The sequence below is a fragment of the Aythya ferina genome (assembly GCF_964211825.1).
Source record: "Aythya ferina genome assembly, chromosome: 12".
Taxonomy (NCBI): Eukaryota; Metazoa; Chordata; class Aves; order Anseriformes; family Anatidae; genus Aythya; species Aythya ferina.
Window position 1 is genome coordinate 9,311,971 of NC_140308.1, and position 17,329 is coordinate 9,329,299.

The window sequence follows — 17,329 nt, forward strand, 5'->3', positions numbered from 1 at the left end:
GCCACCACTCCTGGGCTACGGTCATTTAATGGTTACTTTTACTGAAGCACCACCCATATATGCTACCTTCTGTGCTCACAGTTCTTTCTTGCAGGCACCTTTCCCCGCGATGCTTTGCTCTCTTCCATTTATAAACATCAGTTCTCTCTTCTAAACTGAGCTTAAATTAATGCTGTTGTTTTGTTTAGCAGCAGCAAGAACTTCAACTACCAAAGCACCTTTTCAATGCCAAAACATCTTTGTTTGTGCACCAGCAACAATGATTAATGTCAACGCAGCCCTGGGAATTGTGTTTGTTAATTAACTGCTGCTGTAGAGCTAGCAGGCAGAGTAGGAAACATGGCGTTCCTACAGGGTGTACACAAATACTTATTATTTTTCTTATGCAAAAAAAAATCCCCGTGGAAGATGTATTGTTTGGTTTTGTTTCAGGTAACAGATGAAATAGTTACTCTTTCTGCTAGGTGTTTTGGGGTAGGGTCTCCTCGCCTGGGCTCCACAAGGCAGAGAGCTGGAGCAAGTGAACAGAGAAGCAGGATGGGTTCCCGTATTTTATAGCCCTGTAAGCTGGGTCACCCCTGGAGCAAGGCAGTGCCTGCTCTAAAATGAAGTGTGATAAATTTCTAAAGGGATTATATGACACGGTTCTCTGCGACAGCACGAGACTGAGCTCAGGGACCCAGCAGCCCCTATCTGGCCCTACGTCGGAGCACTACCTCCAGGCAGCAGCCGTGAGAAGCCCGAGGACACCCGCTGCAGGAGAGCGTCTGAACTGACCCGTGGGGAGGGTGATGCTGACGGGAGGCACGCAGCATCCTCAAGAGGGACCACTTAAATCAGCTGCTCCTGACAGAGCTCTCTTCGCTGCTCCAGAGACCACAGCCATTTGGGGCATCCAGATAATGGGATGGCAGAAACAGCTCGATGTAAGTAGGATCTATAGCCTGAAAGCTCCTGGCTGAGGTCTCACACCAAACAAACTTACTGAAATATGCCCTGGCTAGGAACTGATCCATAACAATAACCTCTCCCTGTGGCTCACTGCAGAACCCTTTTTGCTATCCTGAATCCTGGGATGCTGCTGTAATTGACTCCATCCATTACCTTAAAACGTTCTCCAGTTTATCCTGCCTTTATCACATCTAGCCATTGTAAAAATCTCTTCTGTTTTACATCTTCCCTGTGCTTTCAGCAATGCTATTACTCCTATAATAAGCTTAATGAGGACACTGAGTGGAAGAGTCTTCACATAAATCATCACAACAGAAAATGCTCCGGAGATGCATATAGCAATGTCACACTGCCCTCTGTTGAAATCTGAGACACTAAAGCAATTTGGAAACAACTTCTTCCTAAGGACTAAAGGTTAATTATTTAATACTTTCTAACAGCAACAGCTCCTTGCAGCCGTTAGAGAGGATGATTATTTTCTTCCACAGATTACAGCATACATATTGAAGTAAGTTTAATCAGCTGTAAGAGAGACATCCTCACAACCCCCCAGTCTGGGGGGCAGCACAGAGAAGCTGCGAGTTCTGAACTTGAGTCTCCCACTTAGACTTGAGGACTCGCCCATCACTAACCAGAACTGGTTGAGCCCTTGGAGCATCTGAGTTACCAGTTCACACAAGCCAAGCCAGCTTTCACCCAGTTCCCATCAACCGCCACAATGACCACATCCACAGCCTCTGGCAACCATGGCAAACAACCTCTCCTTCAGAAAAACCAAGGAGAGGTGATACTTCTTCCTTGGCAAAACTGGTCACTGCGTGACCCCCAGGAAGAGGTGCTGAGCAGTGCGCAGGTATCGCTAACATCTGCCCTCTGTGCTGTAAAGGACTCTCCTGCTGCAGAGCTCATCCCGTCTCCACGGCATATTAAAAGCATAAAACACAAATCATTCTTCTGTACTTATCAGATTGTGCCACATCCCCTATTTTTCAAATCCCAGATGACACTCTGTGATTACACCACAAAGAGTTTTGACGCACAGACCTATACTTTAATTAGCCCACTTTGCTTTGAACACATTGCCCCAGAGATGAGTCAGGAACAATGTGCAAGAGAAGCGTCGTACTCTGCGTTCAGCAAGTCTATTCTTAGGTACAGGAGGAAAATTGGACTGCTTGAGAAACAAGTGGATACTCCGACCCTGTTCAGCTGGAGTTTACTCTCAGTGGGTTGGAAGTTGGAGAAAACATCTTTTGATATTATTGGCAGTTGGTCACTGTCCAGAGAGGCAATGCGCTGGAATGAAGGGCTCGAGCCAGCTGCCCTGGGTGCAGCAGCAGCAGGGTAGTGCTAGGGCAGTGGGAAAGAGTGATGCCCAGCGCATCCTGTCCTCCTGTGGCCATGCAGAACCGCTGCAAATGCCGTGTGTGAGAGACGATGAAAGCAGCTTTGCGTTGACATCTAGTTCAGAAGGAAGGAAAAAAGACTGGCCTGTATAATTCAATTGTATGCTTTGCCTGTTTAACAGCAGCGCAGTGCCCCCTTCAGAGACGTTCCCTCTGTAAAGCTGACAGCGTGCAGCCTGAGAACTCCTGAGTAAAGCCCATTCAATGCTGATTGTTTGAATGCGTATTTTTATCCTATGTGTGACATTCACAAAAGCAAAGGCAGGCAAGACTCTTCAAAATGTATTTTCTAGTAAAGATAATGCTTTCTACCTCAATGACAGCAACAATACCAAATCCAACTTATCAGCATTCTTCTCTGATCTAAAAAGTAATTCATCAGCCATCCCATCGTATCTAATAAGGATGTGCTGTAAGGTCTCAACTTTGAAAATCTGAAGTCAAAAGCATTTTTAAGAACCCCATGGAGCTTGTTTCATTATCTAGCATTTGCTGCAGACACCAGAGCACCAGCCTTTTCTTTATTTCAATTACACTACAGGATGTTTTTTCCAGTGACTCTAAAGATTTATTTTTTTTATTTTAATACTCAACAAATTATATCCTCTGTAGCACGGCCCAAGAGGACAGGAGTTGTGGGGCTAAGCACTAGGTAAGTCTAACTCAAGCAAACTACTGACTATTTTGCATATTTATTTCCCATTTCATCACCACTACAACAGGAATATACTAGCTGGCTTTGTTTACAAGACTCTTTCAGATCATAGGAAGAGTGAATTGCTATTATTTTGTCACCCCCCCTTGCAAGCTGGGACAACTATTTGAGGACATGTAAGGATAACACTATGATGGAATCTGAGTATTCTCCAAGCAACATTAGATTTAATTACATATATACACACCTCTCCCTGAAAGGAAGGTGGTCATAAAAAGCACACTGAGCACCTCCCCTTCTGTCAGGAATTTCAACAGCAACAGCAATTTGCAGACAGATTGCCAGTGTCACTTAAGAACAAACTTTGTATCAGAATAGAGGTAGGTATCAAACTTTTCTGATTTATAGACTTTTTCATTATTATTACCAGAACTACGTATAATAGAAAACTGAGCATGTGTATTCTGAAGGCTAAACATTTAGGTGCATGCTTAAAACACCCTGTGAAGGCCATAGGAAACAGACTGAGATCACGAAACCAATCCCAATAGTTGCCAGATGTGGACCTAAAAACGAAAGGCTACATCATTTCACGCTTGGAGTCAAATTCTATTAAAAAAAAAAAAAAAAAATAGCACATTGGGCCAACCAAGAACCCTGTGTTAAAACTCATGGCCAACCCCACATCAGACTGAAGGAAAAAAAAAAAAAAAAAAAAAAAGTTGTCAATGCTTCAGCTGAGTAACACTTCACCCTATGGCAAGTCTGCGTGCACAACAGCTTTATAATGCTCTTTGGTTTAATTTTTCAATACTGATCCTGAAATATTAAACTCAAGTTCAGTCTTTAAGACTTGACATCAGTCAAGCCTAGAAAGAAATCTCAGAGAGAATGAAGATAAATGTGTTGAAACAGGAGGGGTGGGGAGGAGATTAACCAGAGACTCCTCTGTAGCCCTGTCCTGGTTATTCTACAAAGAAGAAGGGTATGTCTTTTTGTGCTAACAGTTCGATGCTAAAAACTCATATACCAATCTAATAGAGGGAAATCCATAAAAAAAATTAAAATAAAGTATAACAACTTTGGTTTGTAATAGTATTAATAAAACATAAGCTTAGTCAATGGCAAGACTTGTGTAGGTCCACATCTGCACTGTGTGTTACTATCTGATAATGCTATTTCATTGGGAAAAAAAAAAAAAAAAAAGTAACAAGCACAGAGCAAAGCTACATCTGAAACGAGAAAGGACCTTTACTTTGTCTGCTCCCTTCTCGGTTTTCTTCCACCTCATGATTTCCCAGTGTGTTTCAAACATAATTATCCAGTAGGCCAGTACTGCCGTAAAACTCTGGATAAAGCAATATATATTAAATGCATTCATTTCCCTTTGCGTTCAATAAACATGTCTAATTATCATTTGAACCCTGAGTTTAGATTGCTCTGCTTTCTAACAAAACAGAGGGCTTAACAATTTTGTGGGTTTCGGTGGTGGTGGTTTGTTGGGTTTTGTTTGCTTGCTTTAAAATCTGCCAGTTCGTTTGAAGAAGGCCATTTGACCAGCGTGAGCAACTTCCTCCCTAGCAGCAGACAGGCTCTGATTTTTCCTAGCTTCAGAAGTTTGCACACACTCTGCTCTTCACTACTTGAGAACAAAATAAATCAACCCAAACTCCCAACTATTTCTTTCACCTGAAGAGCCACCAAGGGCCCAACGGGGCATCTCATTGCACCACCTCTGTGCTGCTGCAAGCGGCAGATGCCGCGATGCACTGCTGAACCCAGCCCCAGCACTGCCCCTCGGCCCCTGCAACCCGCCCGTCTCTGCCAGACAGCTCCACAAAGAACTAGCACTTCACCTGGTTTCTTCCTCCCTCTGATGATGGGGAGAAGATGCTAATACCTCTTCAAGTAACTTCAATTTCCAGAGCTAGCTTCATCTCAGCAGCGCGCCCAGGGACTTAGTGGCCTCGGGACATACAGCGCTCAGGTGTTCAGTTGGATGAGCTATTCCTAATAGCCAGCGTTATCTTTCAATCTTATTTATATTATTTTTCCTAACCACTACCACTTGCAAACAGGACATACAAAAAAGGACGATAAACAGTTGTCCATTCATGTTTTTCTACTTAATGTTTAGGAAATTCCTTTTTATCTCAATCAAAAACAAAGCATGGGTTTACTGCACCTTTTAAGGGCATTACCTAACGTTGACAAATAAGAGCATGAATTTGCTATCACCTTGGCAGGAACTTGTGTTCACTGGAGACAGCAGGGTCAGACCAAGCCAGTGACCGCTGAAGACCCGGCCAACGCCTGTTCCTGGAAGTGGAAGAGGAACCTCATTCCCCAGGGGGTTGTCTCAGGCATCCACAAGAAGAAGCAGAACGTTTTGCTCTCTGCTTCGGGGGAAGCAAAGGTATCATGTTTTGTTCATGTTTTCCCATGCAGTTTCCTGTGAATATTTATAAGGTAGGTTTAACGTCAATACATTTTCAAGCAAACCCAAAGAGCGCATCAGACAATCTGAGAAAGCACACATTAAATGCTGAGCTACTAAGTGAGATCTCGAGAGAAATAAGCCATGGAATTAATTTATAACACAATTATGTTTTTCTGAATAATATGGCCTGTTACATGTAAGGTACCTATTTAAGTATTTTCATTTTTCTTCAACCTCCAGAAAATAGTTTGAAAAGCATTCTTCTCCTTAAAAGCTCTCTTCAGTGTTTTATATTACACATGAAGTCTGAATTTCTTCTACAATTATTAAGATAATTTGTCTACACAAAGTGTAAAACGGATAATTTCCCAGCTATGAAAATACGAGTATTCTGCTTCAATACATGCTGTTATTTCCTTATCTACAAAAAAATCAACTGATGTCATTATCTACCTGTTACAAAGATACTTCAACTTCCTAAAAAGCCAAGATAAGTAAAATTGCCATTTCTCAAAGGTCTACTTTAAAGCAAGTAAGGTACATTTTATATTTAAAGGTGAAGTTTCTTCTTTCACCCTAAGGACTTTACATTCTCATCTTGATGTATTAATTAAATGCACATTTACGGTGAATTTTTAATTATCTCCCTAATAAATGGCATCACAAGGAATAAAATGGTCTCTTCACAAGTCTCTCTCGACTCCCCCGTGCCTTGGAAACAGCTCTGCTTCCACAGCAAAATAAGAATGCAAATTGCTAGTAGGGCTGTGAATGCTGATGGGCAGGGACCAGATGGCTGTCTTACACTCTCTCTTGATCAAGGCATGCTGCAAAATACTGCATCCAGAGTCGGCCACGCAAAACGATGAGACCGCTCCATTTCCTTCCTTTCACCAAAAATCAGAGGGAAAGGAGCATTTTGTGAGGTCATTTTCTATGCTCTTCCCTGGGGCAGTTTATGCTCCTCTGCACACCTAGGCAGAGAGGGGAAGGACAAGAAATTTGAGGTATTTCCACTCCCCAGTGCCATTGCCACTCACTGAGTCAGTTACAGATGGGAAATCTTCACCCCATGGAGCACTGGTCCGGGCGTGCACAGCAGCAACTGCACCTTGCGTGGCCAGCCCAGGACCGTGACAGTCCAGCACGACCCGGGCTGAAACAATGCCACAGCACCAGCAGCAGCACGGGGGTTTTGCCTGCTAAAATACATGGCTATAAGGGCAAGCATCAGGACTGCTCTGAAATACCATCTAAGGTCACTCTGTTTCAAAGAAAAGAATGACTACGAAAAAAAAAGTCACACTGTCAAATAAGAAGAGGGGAAGAGTTTCAATCTCTGTACAATATAAGTGTAGCCCAGGCATTCAGACGGTAATGGTACATGACTAGTTTTTAAATGTCAAGTGATGGCAGCACACAGGTGGGAAACAGAACATTTACTATCCAAATGGCAGAAATTGTTGACTTTTTACCCATATTTATTTATGCATACACACAAGATAAATACACAGGATGGCCTCTAATCTTGTTGGAAGATTTGATTCTTGGATCTCTTTCCAAGATCTATGTTATACAAGACACTCCAGATCCCATCAGGCAAAGTTTACAGACCTGTATTTATGTCAGAGTAAACCACGAGCACAATAAGCCTCTCCTCAGTGAGCTACAGTCTCCCCCTTAAAGAAACTGCTAGCAGTTTCTGCTGAGGGCTTTGCTTTTTATCACCCAGCTATCCCTCCTGTAGAATACTGATGATCAAATCAAGCCAATACTTTACACTTCTAAACAGCTTTTACTGCATTAAATGAGTAGAGATAAGTAGTACTAATTCACTCATAGCTGGAGCTATGGATCCATTTCTTTTTTTGGAAAAGCTTGAAGCCAATTGGTATCATGCAGCTAAAATCCTGCTTGCTGTTTTCAAAACAGACTGCACCCCGTGGCCTCAGTGCCTTTGGCTTGTCGCCAGTCCCTTTAAAAACAGGGGGGAAAAAATCAGAGTACACTACTGCTATACGGAATACTTCATTGATTAACAAGGAACTTATGACTATTTCTTTAAACCACAGCCTAGTTCTTCTAATCAATTTTCTCCACCTTTAGTTAAGAAAGCTATTCCAGCTGTGCGGAGTAGCAGAAAGTAGCAGCATTTCTAAACACCTTCCACATCCAAGACAAGACCCTAAAGTATTGAGCTACAGTGTTACACAGAAAAGCATTAATGGACTACAAGACCACAGTCATAGCATTAATTGCCAATTACACATTAGTCATTTGTGAAATTGAGCTGCCTGTGTTTGTTGAGCAATGTTTAAAGGTCTAACAAGCTGTGAATGATTGAGAACTGGTATCTCCTACCTTTTACTCAGATGTGCCTGCATACACGTTGACCACATTGAAGAGCAGGTGTGTAAATCATAATTTTAACATATACAACGATTAGCATCATTGTGGTATTTTCCTGTTCGACTGAAATGGGATGTTTGTAATTAACAATGCTTTAGCCATTACCTGTTTTCCAAACCGCCTCCTCTTAGCTGCAAAGTCTTCAGAAGTTTTGAAAGACTTTTTTCCCCTCACTAGTTCAGAAGCTATTATTTGCTCAAGGTGTTAAACAGCGAAGAGTCAATAGTATACATTATGTATCGGCATTACATGCTGGCATGATTCCCCTGCATAAGAGATTAGTCTACATCTCCAACATGTTGATTTCCTAATAAAGCATATTAATTTGTCTGTGACAGTTACTGCCTTAAACCACCACAAATTAAGGATGAAATAAAGTATTTTATTTTGAACATTTTCATTTATATGCTCATCTGTTGAAGTAGAGACATTATTTTCATGCAAGTTATGTGCATGAATCAGATTCACTTGCTTGTAAACTCTTAGTCACTTGTAATTAAGCAGCTTATTTTATATTCAATACAGGGTAGAGATTTACTGCATGTGCACTGTCCTGGCATGTGCACAAGTTCCCTTGCAGACCTGCACAGTACAGGCACTACAAACCTCTCTTTTTTATACTTCATATTCCAAGTCACGCAGCCTAGAGGAGGAGGCCAGACACAAACTCAGGGGGTTGACTAACCTGCTGAAGGACACACCACCCACATCCCTAACACATATACAAAAGACACTGAAAAGCAAACATCTCTCTTTTTTTGGTCCTGGCTGGCCATGGTTAACTTACAGCTGCTCACAGGAGCCGCACGTGCCAAAAGCACAAGTAACCAGCCCGGGGAACCATGCCGGGCGGCTGCTGGCCACGTCACTACCACCACAATAAAACAGCCAGATCGTATATCATGGGCCTAAATCGCAAAGCCTCCCCCATGGCATGGAAGCCAGAGCAGAGCCCTTCGATTTGAGCGCTCAGCAGTCAGAATTTTCATCAGCTTTAATGCACGCTTTATTACCCCCCCCCCAGAGCGAGCAGAGACGGGGACAGATCCTCTTTGCCATATTCTGCTCACAGCTCCTGCTCACAGCTCCTCCAATAACTCAGTGTCAGAGCACGGTTCCTCATTTTCATATTCCTATCTCATTTGTGTCACAGGTCCAAACTGAAACAGGAGCATTATTATGCCAGATATTGGAGGGAGGTCACAGATGCATAGCACTAACTACAGCAATTACTGCCAAAGGAACCCAGCAGTTGCTACCGAGCGCTAATGTAAGGCACCTCGGCGTACCTGTCAGCCGGGGGGGACACTGAGGACTGCGTGATAGCAAGGTATGGGTGACTTTGCAAAGCAGCGTGCAGTAATCAGGATACACTTAAATAAAAAAGTCTATGGCACTTACAGTAAAATAGCACAGATAGCTTGAGCCAAAGTCATGAGCATCATTCAGGAAGTTACTCAAGTATTTTGCAAAAAGGTCATTCGTTTCTAAATCACACTGCGAGCTGCGATGCCTTTTAAAGCCAGAGATGCTACCAGGCCACAGGCTCTTCTCCCTCCCAGCTAAGGCCAAGTCACAGCTATAAACCCCAATGGGGCACCAGGGAGACCTCTCACTGTCTCACAGAATCGCCTTTTCCTCTCCAAAGAAATCACACTGAGTGGGCCACCCTCTCACACAACAGCGATGCACTGAGTAGTAAACATGGAGACAGTCCCTGGTTTCCTTCTGGTCCCTTACGTCATCTCCAAGAAGCTCTTAAGCAACTGGTGTTACCACTGTGACATGAAACACACCAGAAATTGTACTATTAATCATCTCTTGCACTCGTCACCCACTGAAGTGCCAACCTTTTTTGACAGACCAATTGTTGAGGTTGTGTTAATAAAGTCTCCCTTCACCCAAGTAGTTCGGCAAAAAGCAATTTACAAATTCAAGCTGAAATACTGTAGAAATTACTAAGGAATTTGAAGAGGAAAACATGTTGAATTATACATCCTTTGGCTGAGTTTTTAACAGCAAAATATTTATCAGAAACTTTGAAACAGTACTTTCTTCCTGAAAATTCAACAAAGCAAAACATGGGTATCTGCCAGATCCCATCTGCATCTTCCAGCTCACGATGTACCAGTGCAGCTGCCCCGGCACCACGGGGAGCACTGGGGAGGTGGGGCACTGCCCGCGGGGATCTGCCCCTGGTCCTGGCTCAGTGCTGGTATCTGCACTGAGCTTTCAGTCCCGTGTTCATTTCAGTGTAGACCTGAACTCACCTGAATGGCTGCACCACGTTAATGACTACAAAAGAGCATTCGTCCCGGGAGTCGTATTTTTCCAGGACAGACATAGATCACAGCTTTATGTCCCTAATGGAGACTCTGTCAAGTGGCAGAATATAAACCATAGACCTGTAATTAAGCTTCATCCCTCTCAGCCACCCTTTGCTCCAGCAGCCCCAGCGAGCAGCCCCTCTGCCTTCCTTAACTGACCTAAACTGCTGACAGGCTTCTTCCTCAGCACCTTGGAGGGCTACCTCCTGAATTCAGAAAGGAGATTAAAGGTTCAAAAGTCTCCTACCACCTCTCACCAGGAGGTCTGGCTAACACCCTCAGATATTCCCCTTCTTGCAGCTGTATGAAGACTGCTAATCATTCCCCACAAGTCGCGTTGGCCTGCGCCAACCCCGCTACACCCCAGCACCCCCAGAACCAGACTCCTCACCAGAACCAGACTCCTCACCGTGGTCACGCCAAGCCCATCTTCATCTGCTCCGTGCTTTGGAAAGCCCTTGCTCGTCACTTCCAACCTATCTAAAATATTTAATGAATATTTGAAATGGGTACCAGCGTTTAGCTTGCCTCCTGGAAAACAAGGGGGAAAACATATGGGTAATATGCAGCTTGTTTTGCAAAACAATAATGAAGCATCTGGTAACTTCTCCAGGAAAAGAAATGAAAGCTGAGGGGATATTTTACAGAACTTGGAAGCATACATGGAATGGAGTGCTGCTATCCAGCATGTGTCTAAACACACACAGTCTCCTAGCACAGCTTGAGGAAAGATATTTGGTATATTCATTGTAAATCTCTGGCAGGCACACCACGGCTATCTGCTCACACTAGCAGGCACAGGATCCAGCCACGCTCCATGCAGCCAGGCCAGGCATCAGCCACGCCTGGAATTGCACAGAGAGGGCTCGGGACAGAGCTGCAGGCAGAATCCTACCTCCATCGTGGCATCAGCAAACACCTCAAACGCTAACGGATTGCTTCCTGCTAGAGGCAACAGACCTATCCTAAAATTTTGGTATTTTTTCCCCCAAATAGAAAAAAAAAAAAAAAAAAAAAAAAGTACCCGTGTTTAAAGCCTAGTTCCCTACCCTGCTGTGAGGAATAAGCAAATTCCATTTTTATGATTGAAATCTGAGGCACCAAAACAGATCCTCCAGACACCACTTTTCTTGCATTACCCTGCTCCTTACAGCCCTTCGTAACACGCCAGACTTCACGAGCAAGGCGTGGCTGCACTCACACTGCTCATCCGCACACACCCAGTGCTGCATTTGAGCCACGCTGGCTGTGGATATAACAGACCCAGGATTTGCCTTAGTACTATAAGAAAGGAATATTAATTAGAGAACTGTAAGACAATTTATATCCAAGTTGTTACAAAATACTATAAAAAGGATGGGTGCTGAGAGAGGGAAGGGCATGCAGCTAGCATGCAGTCAGCAAGGACATGATCAAAGCCAGGACAAATAGACCACAAATACCGTATAATGTGCAAACACCTCTAAGGTATGCATAAGAATCTGTGAAGCATCCTCGCAGCAGGAGGCTGAAAGCACATTTGGCACGGCCTAATTTGCCAACATATCACAGCCAACTAATAAAAGCATTTCTCAAAGACAAGCAAGTTCTGCTGGGCTGGCCTAGCACCATGTAGTAAAATTAAAAAGCTGTTCTCCATACAGCACACAGCATCCATCCAAATCTTTGTTACACTTTCAGCCGTGCATGTAATACATTGTTAGAGCACGCTGCCTTTTGCTTAAATTACCAGCGTGAGGGCATTCATCAGAAGGCAGCCTCACGCTCGCAAGGACAGCTCAGCAGCCGGCTGCGCTCTGGGTCCCTGCTTGCACCCAGCAGGGCACAGGATGGGACAGGATAGGATGGGATGGGATGGGATGGGACGGACCTGCTGCCCCACTGTGCTCAGAGGGGGGCTCACTGCAGCTTGCTGCCCCGGGGCAAGCAGGCTGCGAGGCCAGGCACTGAGCTGCTGCACCCACAGACAGCAGCAAGCGCCTCTGAGAGAACTGCAGCTGGCCTCCATCTGCGCTGAAGATCCTCCTTGTAGGTTTCCCAGAACTCTCCTAACAAACACTGTGACTTGGGTGTGCTTCTTCAGCACACCAACTCTGTCCCTGCTTTGCTTTGCTCAGGAAATGCACGGGGGAATCGCATGCTGGAACGGCCCCGTGAGCAAATACTGAGAGGCTGGGGTTTAGGGGTAACCCAGTCACCACGCAGTGACCGCTGCCACGGCAGCTGCAGTAAAGCTTTACCTGTTCCCTGCGTGTGGTGCAAGAGCAACAATCCCACCACACTGGATAAGGAGGGCTCCATCCCTGCTCCCCAGCGGTGCTGACCGTTAGAGCCGACCCCAAGGCTTGTTTCAGCTCTCTGCACCCATCTCTGCAGACAGAACTTGGGTTCCCAAGTACCCAAATTCTTCTGAAAACCAAAATAAAGCAGAAAGGAACCCTGTCAGAAATTTCAGCCTTACCCCAAACCAGTGCTCTGTACAAGTATCTGTGATGCCTCAGCTTGACGATTTCCAAGGAAGAATTAATTATTAATAACTTAATGCAATGAGAGCTGCTGTTTTCATTCTCCTCACAGCTGTCAGGGAGGCACAGATGCAGCACCACCTTCTGTAATTGGAATCTTTATTTTACAAACAGTGCAATAGACTGTGTTTTATCTCCTTTGATCCCTGTGTAATACAAACAAGGCTCACTAATCAAGGCTCCTTCCCCTTTGTTTGCCCTTCAAATGCTGCAGAGAGCCTCTTCCTGCTGGATATTGTCGTTATGTACGCTGCACAGTGAAAATGTGTGTGATACAGCAGGCATCACAGGTTTTGTCCTGACTTTAAGGTATCTCCGTAGTGCCAACTGGCAGCACAACAGCCTGGCCAGGTGCTGTTCTGCTGAAGATACCGTTATGTACCAACAGCTAACAAATCTATCAACAGATTTCCTTTACGATTCTTGGTGCTACTGAGTTAAAACATACTGCAGAAGAGTAATAGCGCCTGGATGGTATACAAAAACATATCTAGCTGGCAGACCTGAAGCACAAACAAAGCAAAACAGCTCAGCTAAACCCCAGAATGGATGGAAGTGCAAGCAAATCCTAACCCTGTGGAAACTCCTTCAGTCAAAGCCAGAAGCAGAGGCTATTGCTGCGGCTGCAGAAACCCATCTTCAGTTGGTAATTTGTCAAATCTCAGCTATCTGGGGCATTTGCCAAAGGGCAGAATTGTCTGTGAGCATTTCAGCCACAACACTTTGGTCATTTCTGAGAGGGCCCCATTAGAACAACTGGCTACTCCCCAGGTTAACTACAGATTTTTACAAGCTTTTTTTTCTTTAAGAGCAGGAGTGTCCCTGTGCTGTGGAGCAAGGAGACAAAATACAATAAACAGCATTACTTTTCATTATAACCTGCCTGATTTTGATGTAACTTCATAAGGGAAGTTCCCATCTATTGAGTTTCCTTAGAATATGCTGGAGCCAAGACATTTCAAGGAATGAGTTCAGAGTTCTTTTGGTCTCCCTACTCCAGCTGGTTCTAGGATGCATGAGGGGTAACAAAACTTACAATTTGTAAAGATAAATGCCAAATCATCAGGGACAGGAGGAAAGAGCAACACGCAGAAATAGTTGGGACTGACTAGGGGAAGAAAAGAGACAGAAAAGGGGATGAAAACCCAAACAAGTTTTAGCTACGTGCAGTACAAAAAGAAATGCAGAACTGATGAGGAAGCAATACACTGGGGAAACAAGCGCTCACCTGACAAAAAACAGTGTCACTGGAACGCCAGAAAGACAGGAAAAGGTTGGATGAAGAGCCAGGAAAACTGTGCATGATGTGAGGAGTCAAGATAGTTACTGAACAGAGCTGGAAACTCCATATGAGGTTTTGCAGTGAGCCGAGTACCTACAGTAGGGAAATCAGGACTAACCAAGTAGTGAATGGGATCTGGGTAAGTGAGGAACGAAGTTTATATCAGGAAACAACCCACCTAGAGAAGGGGCTTGTTTGAAAAGGAAGGAAAATCCAAGGAGTTTCTGGGTAAGTAAGTGGTAGAGCATGTGTCCAAAGAACACATCTTCTGCCTAACCTTCAACAGCACACTGTAGGGATATAGACATCTTCATTAGTTTAGGAATGGGGGAAAACTGTTTAAGCATAATTAGAAAGCTAATTAAACCAGTTTTTACATTATGTTGTTAATTTAGCTTGTGCAATCCACTGGTAACACTGCAATCCAAGATTAGGCCACCTTTAGATCATCTTTTTTTTTTTTTTTCTCAGGGTGTGAGCTGGATCTCGGTAGCTGAGGCCTGGATGGATGTCTCTACTGCAGTAAGCTGTGGCCGCTTTTTTCCTTAGCCACAGCAGTGGCCGAGTAAGCAGGATTTGTGTTTTCTTATGCAGAGAACTGATAAAGATAGGCCAAGCTTACCTGCTTCCCAGCCGTGCTGTGCTAGGCCGACTGCTTTTCTCTTTGAGCACCCAGGGAAAGGTGAAGCCCACTCAGCTGCCCCTGTCCTGGCTCAGAGCCCCCAGCTGCCTGCGTGGCTTTCCTCCCTTTCTTCTCCTCAAGAGGTGGAAAGAGATCAGGCAGCAAGGAGATGAGGAGGCTTTGGCTCAGATTCTGCATTCCCTACCTAAATCCCAAGAGCTCAAAAGCTTTCAGCTGCATCCTATTCACATCTTTTCCTTGTCAGATATCCCTTGATGAGAACAGGTCCTGACAGGAGGGGAGGAAGAAGGAAATTACATAAACAAAAGTGTAATTAAATTCCCTCTGCAGATGAGCTGATCGGGTCTAGGCTGTTACTGTACTTCATTCTGTCACATTCTGGACTGCTTTTCAAAGAACTCACTGCTAAGTGAAATTAGGAGGGTAGCTTAATGTTTCCCTTCTCCAAGAAATGCCATATGTCTGGTCTCTCTTTTCACTCTTGCTGTCTTATGCCATTCCTACTAACGTGAGCACTGCCTGGATGAAGCAGGAAGCATGTATTTTCAAGGTACTAAAATGAAACCACCAAAACCATGGCTGAATTATGCAGGAAGAAAGTGTGCTTCTACCAAGTGCTAGCATCCAGAGGGTACAGACCTAAGCCGCCTTAGTAACTGCTTGCAGCAGTAACAAAATGCCAGTTGACTGACACTGTTAACATTTCTAAGGCATCTCATCAATCACAGCTTAAATCTTTCCCAGTGAGTAACTTAGGAAAAATAAGGCCATTCTTCCTGCTTGTCCTGCTCTGATGATTTTCAGTGGCTCCATTATTCTGAGTTACTGATGGATGCTTTGTTTCTCCCATTGCACAACTCCTAGGTACAAATGCCTTTCCATTCAGCACAGATTAAGTCCTTACCCCACTTCACTTTTCTAATTGGAAACAGGCTTGAGGCAAATTTGAGAAAATTGGTTCATGCTTCCTTCTTTCAAAATGAAGGAGTTGTTATTTTTAAAAAGCACACAGAGTATGTTGGTGGTAAGTTTTCAACACTGCCTGAAAAAGAAAGAATATGAGTTCCTAATGAGAACACTAGGTATTATACTAAATTGCTGTATTTTTGTTCCAAGGTCACTATGTTGAACTACCTGAAGATATGCCTCATAGGGAGCAAACACGATTAACTCCAAGTATTTTGTCTGAAGACAGCAATTCATTCTGATGTTCTTAGAACGCTTGAAGAGACCATGACAAACTGCAAAGTCCAGATATTCATATTTACATCATGGTTCTTGAAATCTGATGCAACTGAAACAAATTTCAACAAAGAGTATGTGTGTTTGACTCTATGCTACACTGAAATGGCACAACTGCAACGAGTCCAATGCATTGCTTCTGCACACCATTACTTCTGTACCTGCCTCTACAGCAGCAAAGTATGTAAAGATGTGTCATGGCATTTCAACCTGAGCATCAGCACCTCCATCCAACTGTAAGAAGCCATCTACCGGGACTTCTTTAAGGGACTGGAATGGAGCTGTGAGTGCCATTTGCTACCACTGTGTTAGACATGCCCCAACGGCATCCTCAGTTCTGGGATATACACCAGAAATTAACTTTTAGAGCAACAACATTCATTTAAGAAGAAAAAAAGCTCAGTGAAACAAGACAAGCTATAGTTGCATATACTTGCAAGAAAAAATAAAATACAAATCACTGAACTACAGTAGGCTTCCTTTTCCCAATTCCAATGAGGCTGCTTCTACACAAATACATTTTTGCTTGATTTTTGATAATTTACTTGCAGCATATGCAACCTGAGACACTGTTGCAAGGCTACTATGAAAGGTGATGAAATGGTTGCTTGAATTAGTAATGTAATAGATTAAATGGAAACTTTACCTTCTTTTTCAGATATTTGTACCAGCTGCCTGTGAAATTATGGCAGGCGATTTGTCCAAAAGCTCTCCAAGAAGTCCAATTTATTATAAAAATTATGTCGAATTTTCTCTCAGTATTCTGATCAGCTGAAAGTTATGCCTTTTTTTTTTTTTTTTTTTTTTGAGATGCAAAAGAAGGGAATAGTAAAGTTATAAAGTTGGGAATAGAAAAAATGAACTTTCAAGAAAATTGGACGGAAAAGGAAGTGAATCTTTCAACTAAAAAATGCAAAATAGTCACCCTCAGTGATTAAATCAGCAAAGACTACATCATGGTGAAATCAGGCTTGCTGTGCTGTCAGTTTTATTTTTCAACTTTAAAAGATTTCAATATAGTTTTGGGAAATAATTGCTTTATATGCATATTTAAATTATTTTTAGGGTACTGGATTATTATTATTATTTTTTAAAGCTAACAGCAGGGTGACAATGATAGCTTAAAGCAAAAACAAACAAACAAAAAACCCCAGCACCTTCCATGACACAGCTACTTCTGAAATTCAGACTCCAACAACTACCGATTTAGTGCATTAGAAGGATTTGCATGCATTTAAATTCATGACTTAAAATACCAGCAACTGTGCTCATACAAAATTAACACGCACACACACTTGCCTACATTCGCTCATTAGGATTTAAGTGACCTTTATTAAGAGCTACCAGTGTTTTCCCGGGCTGAGGAAGCCATTTACATAAATGATCCCTAGGAGGAGGAACGAGGCTTCCAAGCCCTGCCCTGCTCAGCCTGCTTTAAGATCTTACCCA

At 43.4% G+C, this 17,329-nt stretch overlaps 1 long non-coding RNA gene across 1 annotated transcript in view; it reads right to left on the reverse strand.

The window, feature by feature from the left end:
• Nucleotides 1-17,329, reverse strand: part of LOC311443513 — a 136,983-nt gene that overhangs the window by 74,964 nt on the left and 44,690 nt on the right. The window lies entirely within an intron of this gene.